Below are 13,999 nucleotides of genomic sequence, written 5' to 3' on the forward strand. Positions count from 1 at the left end.
CTCTTTGTGTTTATTCCATGTTTCCCCCAGCCTGTTATGTCTGTGTTCTCCCCGTGCTTTCTCTCCTCCTGTCTGAACCTCTGTGTACTTCCTGTTTTACTTTGACAGTCTCTCGTCAGTATGCGTAATGTTGTATTCACTCCTGCCCTGTCTCGTTATGTTTATCAGTGTCACCTGTGTTCCCCACCTGTGTGTAATCTCCCTGTGTTCTCTGGGTGTATTTAAGTTGTGTCTTCTGTTATGATAATTGCTGGTTCGTCTGTGTTGTTTCCCTCGGTCTCCCTGCGTCTCTTGTGTATTTCCCCGGACCTCCCTGCATCCTCGTTTCTGGTTTGTGTTATTAGCTTACCCAGTTTAGGTTTCCGGTTTCTTGTTTTTCCACCGTTGTAAATAAATATTCACCTGCACCAGAGCTGCCGCCTTTTGGGTCCTTTTCTACAACTCCACACGGCTTGCCTCGCAAACCGTGACAAGTTCACTTTTAATCCTTTAACCTTAACTTAAAAATAACAGTTTCAGTTTTACCATATCCAAATGATCAAAAACCCAAAAGGTCCTAAAATGATCCTAAATTATTAAACAATTAAATTATTAAACCCTAAACCCCCCTTTATCTTGATACATTTCATGTGTCAAGATACTATACAAAACTTAAAAATGCTCAGTTTTCCCCACTCATGATCCAATGTATGTCATAAAAATAAACTTAAAACAGAACAGTTATCAGTCATGTGTTTCTACAATTAATGGTAACTGAGTTACATCAAAAATATTTCCCCTTTAGCATTTGGCATTCTCCCAACAATATACTATAATCCCATAATCTAACCCCAGTCAACAAAACAAAACAGAAATTTTCTCTGGTAAAAACAAATTGTTTGTCCACATTAATTCATCCTCACTCACATTCAGTCACACCATGTATTTGCTGATAGTGGAGCTTCCCGCACGATCAGATACTCCACCCTCAGCAAAATGAGCTCAGTCATTTTATATTTTCCATAGGAAAATATATCTTTATGCTTTTGGACTGGATTGACTCGCATAAAATCCTTTTTACAGGGACTTACGACCTTGATCAGTCCCCACAGGTAGCTCTCCTCAGCCAATTGTAATCTGGAAAGCCGCCTTATATTTGCTCTTCCCGAGAATTTTCAGCGCCGTTATTCACTGTTGCAGGCCTGCTTAAAACAGAAATGAAAAATAGAGCTGATTGTTAGCTCATAAAAACAAAACAAAATCACCTGACAGGTTTTCTTTAAGTGCACTGTTACAAAATAATGGGCCCAATTTTAGACATGTCCATGTTTCCTAAAACTCCCTCTATTAAAAACAAAAATAACAACAACAACCTACCTGACAGAATCAACCCATCACCACAACAACCTTAAACACCCAAGTCTTGCCACCACATAATTTCACCTCCTCAATACACCAAAAGTCTCATTAAAACCACACAATTTGCACACAAAAATCACCCCCTTATGCTCTGTAACATACTTCAATTCAGCATAAAACATAACCCCCTTTGTCATATGGCTTCTTCTATTCCTCAATTACAAACACAAATGTATTTTATTAAACATTCACACCATTGTATCATTCATACAAAATAGCAAGCTGTTCTTCATTGCATATGTTTGTGTTCTTAGCCAGGTTTAATCTCTATCTCTGCATTAAACTCCATGAGCTTGTCTTGTCTTTATAAGGTTAATGCATTTTCTGTTTGTGTATGTGAATTTGCATATGGTGCTTTTGCAGTGTGTCAGACTCCTTCATAATTTTGCCTTTAAACAGTCAATTTTCTCCTCCCCAAATTTACTAACCCAAATTCTGATTTCCTACCTTAAATAGCAGCATTCCTTGTCCTCAGCCAGAAGGTAGGGCTCCACTTGCCACTTTCCACCTCCACCTTAGCCCAGCGGCTTTACCCCTTGAGGTCCCATCCTCTTCACTTCATCTCACCAGTGAGTCGGAGCTCACCGGGACTGAGTGAGGCGAATAATCGTGACTGTGCCTGCCTTAGGTTGTCCCAGGGTTTCGAGGTGGGATCTTACCCGTCATGGGCTATCCAGCCTTCCATACTCGCCTGATACGGGGCCCAAGTGGGCAGGGGAGGGAACACACTGGCTCTGGAAATTAAAGGAGTGTAAGCTGCTTCCTTCATTGCATCTTATATTAAACTATCTCACTTCTGACTCCTTCCTAGAATAATTTCACATATGGCACTTTGTGTATGTGTGTTTTCTATTCATTAATGTAATTGTCAGTTATTTTCTCTCCCGGTCAGGGAACCACATTATTTTCTCTCTTCATTTTACCTTCTTTTGTTTGTTTGTAATGTTCTACTTTAGTTCTACTAAACCTTGATGTAAAAACAATACTCCCTTATTTCACGCACACACTCTGCATTTTGCCTACGCACACACTTCTCTCCCAGACTTCCTCTGTTCACACATCACCTTGCACTCACTCTACTATCAACTTTCATAGTGTTATAGTGTACACCTCACACAGAATCATTCAAATCGAGTACTCACAGCATTCACATCACAACCTTCAACTTTCACTTTCGATCCTGCAAGACGCAGAGATGGACATCTCCTTCACCTAACATAAAACTAAATTACCATATCAACATACAATTACTGAAATTCAAACTCAAATACACCGTTTGTTTTAATAAAGTCAAAGAGTAAACAGGTGTACCAAGTGTATGTACTTATGTGTTTTAAACTGAAAGAAAAAGAAACTCAAACTCTTATAACATCACTCATGTATCTCTTAAATTAAAAACACTTTCAAACTTTAAAACCTCCTACTTTACATCACCAAAGAAATACCTCTCACACCTTTATTCATCATGTCAAAGCTTCTAGTCACCGCATTCACACACTTAAAGTGTGACCAGAGTTGAGGAATATAACTCAACACACTTTCCTAAGAGTATTTTAGACATGCTTGTCATAATCAAAAAGAGCAAGTAAAAAACAAACAAACAAAAAATTGAAACCTCCATTAATTCTCACCGCACACACAAGAAATTGAAAAAATAAACCCCACCAGCAACTAATGCTGGAGAAAAGTTACTACTGAAAGTGATGTGTTAGTCTTAAGTATATACAGTGCACTCAATATATTTATATATCTACATCCAACTTCAGTCAATTACTATACATCCACTACGGCAACTCAAAACTTTATTTATAGTCCTCTAATAAACATAAATGGCATTTGAAACACACACTCAACAATGTTTGCAGCAGTATTTGTAAAACCAACTGTGGCTTAAACAGTTCACTGCTTACTCATTTGCATTTTCACTCACACACACACCGTCTAAAAATAGCTCCAGCACTGCCTCAGACTCCTTTCACACAGATCTTTTTATATTACAAAGACGTCTTATATTTACAACTACTGTCAGATCTGTCAGCTTTAGCGCCTACACAATTTAGACAAATTTAAAATAACCGCCCAGCGGATAAACTCCCTGAGTTTTTTGCGACCAATTAACCAGTATCGAGACTTTAACTGTTTCTGGCCTCATTTCTAAAATCCCTAACTCAATTTAAAAGTGTCCAACACCCAAGGTCCAACCTTTGCTGCCCAAAAAAGCGCAGATACCGTTCCAAACGGTAAGGAGACTCTAACTCCTAGTTATTCTGGAGTGCCCCAAGCTCCACAGTGACCAACTGACTATCCCTCTTCGAGGACAATGTCTAAGCGTCCTTGACATTGGCAAGCGTTACCTCTGAGCACTGCGCTTCCTACCAGTCCAACTGGCGTTCTTGAGTAATTTATAATACTTTGGAACAACAGTAAAACACCCAACAAAGTGTAAGACTGAAGCAGGTCCAACCTTATAACCAAAAAATAACCAAATTCCCTAACATACTAAAATCATTTCCAGCAGTCCAACTGCTTCCCGCGGTCCAACCGCATTAAATCCTTTCCAGCAGTCCAACTGCTTTAAATCCTCAGTACTGTCATGACATTCTCATCAAAATCAAAACAGACATCCACCAGTAACTTCAGTGAGTAGACTTAAATTTTATCATTTCCAATTTGGCACACTTTGGAAATAATTCAACAGGTAGTGCCTTACCTTTTGGATAAGCCGGCTTATGCCCACTCACTTAGACCACTGGAATTCATGTCTGCCCGTCAGACCACCTAAGACCCCGGATTTCTCCGTCTAAACCTCCAACTCTCCCTCCTCAACCACCGGACGAAGCCCCCAAATGTTAAGATTCAATATTGAGGAAGGGTACAAGAGTTGATCGAAGAATAACCACACCGATCCGGCCGGGTGAAGTCAAACGATGATTTTAATGAATACACGCGTGGGAAGACACTCTGTACGCAGACAGCCAGTAGTCCTCGACTTAATCAAAGCATGAACAGATATTTTATAGCATCAGGGTTTGTTTACTGACGCCCCTTCATACGTCACAGACACATTTTATACATAGATCAAATCAAAACCACAACGACTTTTGACACAGTTTAAAAGAACAATTGTCTCCTATCTTCACAACAGGTGCTTCCTGTCACTGCCGGATGCTCGCAGCAGTTCTGCGACAAACTGCTCTTTGCAACATCAGCAAAACATGATTAAACTTTCACCTATAAATGATTCTCTAACTGAGTGTGTGTGTGTGTGCGTCTGTGTGCTAACCACAATTGCACCCTGTTTCACCTCGCGACTAGCTCCTGACCCCTCACCAGACAGAGAGACAGAAACCACTCTCGTATATGTAATAATCGAACTGAAACTATGGATATGACTTTTACTAAATAAATGTTTTAATCAAGAACCTCTACTAAACATAATAACTGTGTGCATAAGCATCTTAAGGCCTTCTTAAAGCTATCTGTTACATTGTTAAAGCAATGATCATACTGCAGATTATATTATGCTGGTCAAATACTTTTTGTTCATCCCCACACATGCAAAGAGCTGTAGTGAAAAGCAGTGTTCGAAACAATGAAATGTTTCCACTCCTTGTGCTTTTCATGCAGTAATGTTTGAAGCTATTTCTGCTGTTGTCCCATTCCCGGTGAAATCCGCTGTGCCTCCAATCCCGATCCCAGTCCTCTTGCAAAGCAATCAGCATTTGTCAGAAGCCTGAGTCATTGGCGGTACTCAGACTGCATCCTGGACGAATACACGGGGGCACGTGTGGGGTGGCTAAGAGACCAATTGAAGGATGCCATGTTTACTGAATATGTGCCTAATTTTGTCAGGACATAGCTGGGTCCATTGCTTCTGCGTGCTCTATTTTCACAAGCAAAGGCCTGGCTCTTTCTCCTGGCACCTTCTCAGGTGATCTCCATGCCTTCTTCTCAAATCAACGTCTGGACTGGCGCAAAACAGCTGACCGTTGTCGACAGGATTCGAACCTGTGCGGGGAGACCCCAATGGATTTCTAGTCCATCGCCTTGACCGCTCGGCCACAACAACCACATTGGGCTGTGGAGCTACATACTTGAACGACATACGTCTTCCAAGTCCTACGCCACACATCTTTCAAGTAGGATGTGCACAACAACGGCCACGCTGGATTGTAAATGCGGTAGCTGCATGACTTTGGTGCGAAAGCTTGTGGTTTTGCAGTTCCGTGAGATTGGTGCAGCACAGCTGCGGTTGAAGCTAGCTGGCTGACATTAGCTTGCTTGTTTGCATGAACAGTAACACACACAGCTGATGATTTTGCCACCGCAAAGAGCTGATCAGTACATGGTTAGTAAAATGTTATCTTCATTCCAAACATTCAGCACAATATTTAAAGTGGGACTGGGTGTCTTTATGAAGAAGTAGCATGTCCAATCCCAGTTTCATGTAAGAAGGTATAGGTATGAAGTGATGAGAACTCAAAGCCTGTTTGAACAGTGTCTTTCCACAGCAAACGGTAGCAGCGAGGCCGATGAAGAATGCACCTGGCCTGACATTGTAAGCATTTGCAAAAAGAGCGGAGAATGTTTTTAGTGTAAAATAGCACACAGCCCACATGCTTGAACAGCACTGCGAGTGGCAACTGCGATGGCCGGGAATCGAACCCGGGTCAACTGCTTGGAAGGAAGCTATGCTCGCCACTATACCACCATCGCTGTGAAAGACTACAACATCACTGATTCATTGTCCGGCTTATACAGATTTTCAGGACAATTAACAAGGTGGGCATTGTGATTACTCGCTTGTCAGGTTCTAACCTGGTCAAAAGGTAGATCACTAAAAACACTAGTGCTTTCATGAAACTGCACATTTAATCTCATCAGCAAAGCTTCTTTGCTACTCAAGTGTGGCCTCTCACGCATTTAAACTCTTGCGTGATTTTTAGCACCTTGAGAGTCGCAATGGTCACGCGAGTTCTTCAGGTCACAGCAGACAAGGTGAGAATAGGTGTGAATCTGTCTTGGGACGAATCTGGGACGAGGACGTCTTTGGCTCCTCTTTCAAGTTATTGGACTTTGGCAAAAAGGTTTTACGCTTAATTCAAAAATGAGAGCAAGTGTCTGTGTCCCGAATACAAAGTGGGAGCTGGTTCCACAGAGAGGGGCCTGAAAAGTGATGGCTCTGCCTTCCATTGCACTTTAAAATCCCCTCGGAAGCCAGCAGTCTGAGAGCAAAGCACTCTGTTGGGATGATATGGCACTGTGAGATCTTGTAGACAAAATTGGTGGTGATTATTCAAGACCTTGTGTGTGAGGGCAAGTATTTGGATTTTTATTTGGGATTTAATTGGGAGCCAATGAAGAGAGAAGTCCATATGGGGGAAATCTACTCTGTCCTTCCAGTCCCTGACTGTGCTCTGGATGCAGCGTTTTGGAAAACAGTGTAAAGGCTTTTCAGGAAGCTTTTAGGACACTGTGAAAATACTGAATTTGAATAGTGGAGGCTAGAAGTAGTGAATGTATCCTTCCTCTCTATCATTAGATGGAGAGAGTGTACAAAGGCCGGCATAGTGGGTCTGTGGCCACTCTTGCTTGCGCTTTTGCGTGTCTGTCAGCCAGCTGTGGAGAAGAGCAAAGTTTTTACATGCAAAGAGCTGTAGTGAAAAGCAGTGTTCGAAACAATGAAATGTTTCCACTCCTTGTGCTTTTCATGCAGTAATGTTTGAAGCTATTTCTGCTGTTGTCCCATTCCCGGTGAAATCCGCTGTGCCTCCAATCCCGATCCCAGTCCTCTTGCAAAGCAATCAGCATTTGTCAGAAGCATGAGTCATTGGCGGTACTCAGACTGGATCCTGGACGACTACACGGGGGCACGTGTGGGGTGGCTAAGAGACCAATTGAAGGATGCCATGTTTACTGAATATGTGCCTAATTTTGTCAGGACATAGCTGGGTCCATTGCTTCTGCGTGCTCTATTTTCACAAGCAAAGGCCTGGCTCTTTCTCCTGGCACCTTCTCAGGTGATCTCCATGCCTTCTTCTCAAATCAACGTCTGGACTGCCGCAAAACAGCTGACCGTTGTCGACAGGATTCGAACCTGTGCGGGGAGACCCCAATGGATTTCTAGTCCATCGCCTTGACCGCTCGGCCACAACAACCACATTGGGCTGTGGAGCTACATACTTGAACGACATACGTCTTCCAAGTCCTACGCCACACATCTTTCAAGTAGGATGTGCACAACAACGGCCACGCTGGATTGTAAATGCGGTAGCTGCATGACTTTGGTGCGAAAGCTTGTGGTTTTGCAGTTCCGTGAGATTGGTGCAGCACAGCTGCGGTTGAAGCTAGCTGGCTGACATTAGCTTGCTTGTTTGCATGAACAGTAACACACACAGCTGATGATTTTGCCACCGCAAAGAGCTGATCAGTACATGGTTAGTAAAATGTTATCTTCATTCCAAACATTCAGCACAATATTTAAAGTGGGACTGGGTGTCTTTATGAAGAAGTAGCATGTCCAATCCCAGTTTCATGTAAGAAGGTATAGGTATGAAGTGATGAGAACTCAAAGCCTGTTTGAACAGTGTCTTTCCACAGCAAACGGTAGCAGCGAGGCCGATGAAGAATGCACCTGGCCTGACATTGTAAGCATTTGCAAAAAGAGCGGAGAATGTTTTTAGTGTAAAATAGTACACAGCCCACATGCTTGAACAGCACTGCGAGTGGCAACTGCGATGGCCGGGAATCGAACCCGGGTCAACTGCTTGGAAGGAAGCTATGCTCGCCACTATACCACCATCGCTGTGAAAGACTACAACATCACTGATTCATTGTCCGGCTTATACAGATTTTCAGGACAATTAACAAGGTGGGCATTGTGATTACTCGCTTGTCAGGTTCTAACCTGGTCAAAAGGTAGATCACTAAAAAGACTAGTGCTTTCATGAAACTGCACATTTAATCTTATCAGCAAAGCTTCTTTGCTACTCAAGTGTGGCCTCTCACGCATTTAAACTCTTGCGTGATTTTTAGCACCTTGAGAGTCGCAATGGTCACGCGAGTTCTTCAGGTCACAGCAGACAAGGTGAGAATAGGTGTGAATCTGTCTTGGGACGAATCTGGGACGAGGACGTCTTTGGCTCCTCTTTCAAGTTATTGGACTTTGGCAAAAAGGTTTTACGCTTAATTCAAAAATGAGAGCAAGTGTCTGTGTCCCGAATACAAAGTGGGAGCTGGTTCCACAGAGAGGGGCCTGAAAAGTGATGGCTCTGCCTTCCATTGCACTTTAAAATCCCCTCGGAAGCCAGCAGTCTGAGAGCAAAGCACTCTGTTGGGATGATATGGCACTGTGAGATCTTGTAGACAAAATTGGTGGTGATTATTCAAGACCTTGTGTGTGAGGGCAAGTATTTGGATTTTTATTTGGGATTTAATTGGGAGCCAAGTGTACAAAGGCCGGCATAGTGGGTCTGTGGCCACTCTTGCTTGCGCTTTTGCGTGTCCGTCAGCCAGCTGTGGAGAAGAGCAAAGTTTTTACATGCAAAGAGCTGTAGTGAAAAGCAGTGTTCCAAACAATGAAATGTTTCCACTCCTTGTGCTTTTCATGCAGTAATGTTTGAAGCTATTTCTGCTGTTGTCCCATTCCCGGTGAAATCCGCTGTGCCTCCAATCCCGATCCCAGTCCTCTTGCAAAGCAATCAGCATTTGTCAGAAGCATGAGTCATTGGCGGTACTCAGACTGGATCCTGGACGACTACACGGGGGCACGTGTGGGGTGGCTAAGAGTCCAATTGAAGGATGCCATGTTTACTGAATATGTGCCTAATTTTGTCAGGACATAGCTGGGTCCATTGCTTCTGCGTGCTCTATTTTCACAAGCAAAGGCCTGGCTCTTTCTCCTGGCACCTTCTCAGGTGATCTCCATGCCTTCTTCTCAAATCAACGTCTGGACTGCCGCAAAACAGCTGACCGTTGTCGACAGGATTCGAACCTGTGCGGGGAGACCCCAATGGATTTCTAGTCCATCGCCTTGACCGCTCGGCCACAACAACCACATTGGGCTGTGGAACTACATACTTGAAAGACATACGTCTTCCAAGTCCTACGCCACACATCTTTCAAGTAGGATGTGCACAACAACGGCCACGCTGGATTGTAAATGCGGTAGCTGCATGACTTTGGTGCGAAAGCTTGTGGTTTTGCAGTTCCGTGAGATTGGTGCAGCACAGCTGCGGTTGAAGCTAGCTGGCTGACATTAGCTTGCTTGTTTGCATGAACAGTAACACACACAGCTGATGATTTTGCCACCGCAAAGAGCTGATCAGTACATGGTTAGTAAAATGTTATCTTCATTCCAAACATTCAGCACAATATTTAAAGTGGGACTGGGTGTCTTTATGAAGAAGTAGCGTGTCCAATCACAGTTTCATGTAAGAAGGTATAGGTATGAAGTGATGAGAACTCAAAGCCTGTTTGAACAGTGTCTTTCCACAGCAAACGGTAGCAGCGAGGCCGATGAAGAATACACCTGGCCTGACATTGTAAGCATTTGCAGAAAGAGCGGAGAACGTTTTTAGTGTAAAATAGCACGCAGCCCACATGCTTGAACAGCACTGCGAGTGGCAACTGCGATGGCCGGGAATCGAACCCGGGTCAACTGCTTGGAAGGCAGCTATGCTCGCCACTATACCACCATCGCTGTGAAAGACTACAACATCACTGATTCATTGTCCGGCTTATACAGATTTTCAGGACAATTAACAAGGTGGGCATTGTGATTACTCGCTTGTCAGGTTCTAACCTGGTCAAAAGGTAGATCACTAAAAAGACTAGTGCTTTCATGCAACTGCACATTTAATCTCATCAGCAAAGCTTCTTTGCTACTCAAGTGTGGCCTCTCACGCATTTAAACTCTTGCGTGATTTTTAGCACCTTGAGAGTCGCAATGGTCACGCGAGTTCTTCAGGTCACAGCAGACAAGGTGAGAATAGGTGTGAATCTGTCTTGGGACGAATCTGGGACGAGGACGTCTTTGGCTCCTCTTTCAAGTTATTGGACTTTGGCAAAAAGGTTTTACGCTTAATTCAAAAATGAGAGCAAGTGTCTGTGTCCCGAATACAAAGTGGGAGCTGGTTCCACAGAGAGGGGCCTGAAAAGTGATGGCTCTGCCTTCCATTGCACTTTAAAATCCCCTCGGAAGCCAGCAGTCTGAGAGCAAAGCACTCTGTTGGGATGATATGGCACTGTGAGATCTTGTAGACAAAATTGGTGGTGATTATTCAAGACCTTGTGTATGAGGGCAAGTATTTGGATTTTTATTTGGGATTTAATTGGGAGCCAATGAAGAGAGAAGTCCATATGGGGGAAATCTACTCTGTCCTTCCAGTCCCTGACTGTGCTCTGGATGCAGCGTTTTGGAAAACAGTGTAAAGGCTTTTCAGGAAGCTTTTAGGACACTGTGAAAATACTGAATTTGAATAGTGGAGGCTAGAAGTAGTGAATGTATCCTTCCTCTCTATCATTAGATGGAGAGAGTGTACAAAGTGGGTCTGTGGCCACTCTTGCTTGCGCTTTTGCGTGTCTGTCAGCCAGCTGTGGAGAAGAGCAAAGTTTTTACATGCAAAGAGCTGTAGTGAAAAGCAGTGTTCCAAACAATGAAATGTGTCCACTCCTTGTGCTTTTCATGCAGTAATGTTTGAAGCTATTTCTGCTGTTGTCCCATTCCCGGTGAAATCCGCTGTGCCTCCAATCCCGATCCCAGTCCTCTTGCAAAGCAATCAGCATTTGTCAGACGCATGAGTCATTGGCGGTACTCAGACTGGATCCTGGATCAGACTGCAGTCCTATTCTAAAGGCTGATCTAAAGAATTCCACACAACAGTTAGTTATAACCTCTGGTCTCCTCCCCCTACAGTAAACACCCCCACAATGGAAATACACTGGTACAGTGGCCAGGGGTGCTGACACCCTGACCCCCATCTCCTTTTAAGGTAGTGTCCACTGGGAATTGTCGGCCCTCGCCCTCAGTAACTCGTGCTACTCGTGGGGGTTGGTTGTCCTCCTGCCCTGCACCACAGTTCTTTGTTCCCAATCCAGGCCTATTTTCTATTTTTTATTCTTACACCCATTAACTGCCATGTTATAATGTTGCAAGCAATCACAAACTACAGTGTCTCTAACTCCAATGTATACCAAGCAGTCTATTATTCTCAACACCCGTCAGCTCTGTCTCCCATTCCCTGATTGCCCTGTGTGTATTTCAGCCCTGTTTTCTGGTGTGTGTTGCTGGTTCGTCTGTGTGGTTTCCCTGCATCCTCTCTACGTCTCCCTGCATCTCCATTTAATGTCTCAAGGTTTAATCTCACTCACTTCAGAAGCTGCCTGCATCTCTGGTCCCTTGTGTGGAGAGCAGGGAAATTATTTTGCTGCTATTGTTAATAATCATCATTACCATTGCATTAATAATATAATCTACAGTATTGATATTGTAGTTAGATGTTTAAACATATTGGCACCCAATTAGCCTTTATTACAGGTGCAGTTATAACCACTTTAAACTATTGAGTTGAATCTACACTGGGAAGTAATCAGGGAATGGGCAACAGGAGGGAGACACAGCTGGGGGAAATTAGGCTAACGAGACGAGACAAGGGAGGTAAAACTGAATACACTCAAATGAGACGCAGACCTTCACAATAAAACAGGAAACAGGAAAACATCACACAAGGACGCAGACACAAAGAGGCAGACAGAATATAACACATGGAACTCAAACTATGTTAAACATGAGACAAACCCCTAAACCAGAATCACTGAAAATAGGTTAATAATAATAATAATAATAATAATAATCAACAAGGCACCAGGGAAACGATACGATCCATCATTCAAAAATAAACCAAAATATAAGAACTTAAAATGCTGGGTCAAACCGACCCAGAACCGTGACAATCTCTGAAATATAAATCATGTTTAACTCAAAGTCTCTTTCACATTCTCAACTAATACTGAAACTTTTTTTTTTTACAGTTTTTACTAAATTTAGTAAATTGATTACATTCTGTTTTTGCATTGTTAATTTTCAATCATGCTTTTTCATTGTATATTATGTGCATCTTTTTTATAAACATAAATAACGTTTTAATTTCACATTGGTGTTTACCTCATTGTTCTTGTTTCATCATTGTTTCTAATTTACCTTGAATGACTTCAGAGCTTGAATCCTATAGAAGGCCAGGGACAAAGTACCCACCTACTCAAAACATGCACATCCAGTCATATTATTGTAACCTTAGCGGTCCAATACAACAATCTGAGTTAAAAATATTTTTACATCTTTCTGTGCATTTCACAGGTGGGAAGAAATGCAGTACAAATACTTTGTTTCTCACCTAAGTAGATCTTTCAAATATCTCTGCTTGAGTAAAGAAGTTGAATCAGTACTTGACCTTTTATCAGCGTATTTTAAACAGAATTATCTGTGCTTTTAAGTGCAGAATGTCTGTACTTTTGCCACCCTTGGTCTATATTAATTAGTCTATTAAAAAGTAATCTATTATTATTTCAGCTAAAAAAAAACAACCATTTTTTTACTTTCTGTAGGCCCATCCGGACCGGGGCCCAGTTCAGCAGCGCTGCCCGGCCCCACAGTGCCCGGGACAGCCGTCGGTCATTCAAGTGACTTGAATGACCGCCAAAATGTTTCTCCCACTGAAAATGTTACATCCGGATGAACAGAATCAACTTTTGGGGGTTCATTTTACCTTTGTTAGCCACTTGGCTATGGTAGTAAGCAGTAGACAGATGGTTGACACTGATGTGGCTTATTGCAGTGGTCCCCAACCTTTTTTGCGCCACAGACCTGTTTATGCCCGACAATATTTTCATTGACTGGCTTTTTTGGTGTCGCGGATAAATACAACAAAATAAAACCAGTACTGGTACCGAAAAAAGAAGATTTGTTCATAACACACGTGAAAAGACCCAGAAAAACCGAGTTAACAATTAAAAACAATAACAAAATAACGCTGAAAACTGATAAAAACCCTGAAAACTACACATTTCACACCCAAGCCTCAACTCTTGTGGCCCAGTGCCAAACAACCGGTCCGGGGATTGGGGACCGCTGGCTTATTGAATGTTTTGGACCATGTTTAACATAATAATAATAATAATTAGCCATTAATTGGAAGAGATGTATTGTTGATTTGTCTGCTATTTGCATACTGTCTCTCACTATATAAAATATATAGTGTATTATTTTACTTATTTTGTATCTGTTGTATTTTATTTGTATTTTTTGTATTCTCCTTCTGCTATCTCTACCTGAGCTGAGGTAACGCACAAATTTCCCCGCGGTGGGATCAATAAAGTTTTATCTTTATGGGCAGAGGAAGGGTTCGCCAGGCCACCCAACAGACCAGGACAGGCCCTGTCTGAGCCACTCACATTCATAAATCCACTCGCGCTCACACGCTCTGCTCAGTCACACTGGCTCTGATTACTAATCACTAACTAACTACTGTAAACTACTGGAACAACTATCTCCTCAAAAATGTTTGTTAAATTAACCAAGCTTATACAGACTGTATATAACTAC

General features: G+C 42.6%; 6 non-coding genes across 6 annotated transcripts; all 6 read right to left on the bottom strand.

The window, feature by feature from the left end:
• Positions 1 to 5,385: 5,385 nt before the first annotated feature.
• trnas-aga (transfer RNA serine (anticodon AGA)) lies at positions 5,386 to 5,467 on the bottom strand. Its single transcript has one exon. It is a non-coding gene; the product is annotated as a tRNA-Ser (tRNA).
• A 575-nt stretch (positions 5,468 to 6,042) lies between these two features.
• trnag-ucc (transfer RNA glycine (anticodon UCC)) lies at positions 6,043 to 6,114 on the bottom strand. Its single transcript has one exon. It is a non-coding gene; the product is annotated as a tRNA-Gly (tRNA).
• Positions 6,115 to 7,474: 1,360 nt separating this feature from the next.
• Positions 7,475 to 7,556, bottom strand: trnas-aga (transfer RNA serine (anticodon AGA)). Its single transcript has one exon. It is a non-coding gene; the product is annotated as a tRNA-Ser (tRNA).
• A 575-nt stretch (positions 7,557 to 8,131) lies between these two features.
• Positions 8,132 to 8,203, bottom strand: trnag-ucc (transfer RNA glycine (anticodon UCC)). The gene has a single exon. It is a non-coding gene; the product is annotated as a tRNA-Gly (tRNA).
• Positions 8,204 to 9,370: 1,167 nt separating this feature from the next.
• On the bottom strand, positions 9,371 to 9,452 carry trnas-aga (transfer RNA serine (anticodon AGA)). Its single transcript has one exon. It is a non-coding gene; the product is annotated as a tRNA-Ser (tRNA).
• A 575-nt stretch (positions 9,453 to 10,027) lies between these two features.
• On the bottom strand, positions 10,028 to 10,099 carry trnag-ucc (transfer RNA glycine (anticodon UCC)). Its single transcript has one exon. It is a non-coding gene; the product is annotated as a tRNA-Gly (tRNA).
• Between the last annotated feature and the right edge of the window lie 3,900 nt (positions 10,100 to 13,999).

The sequence above is a fragment of the Copadichromis virginalis genome, linkage group LG9, assembly GCF_057382275.1.
Source record: "Copadichromis virginalis isolate Kocher_CV1m ecotype Utaka linkage group LG9, C_Virginalis_male_GT1.1, whole genome shotgun sequence".
NCBI classification, from domain to species: Eukaryota; Metazoa; Chordata; class Actinopteri; order Cichliformes; family Cichlidae; genus Copadichromis; species Copadichromis virginalis.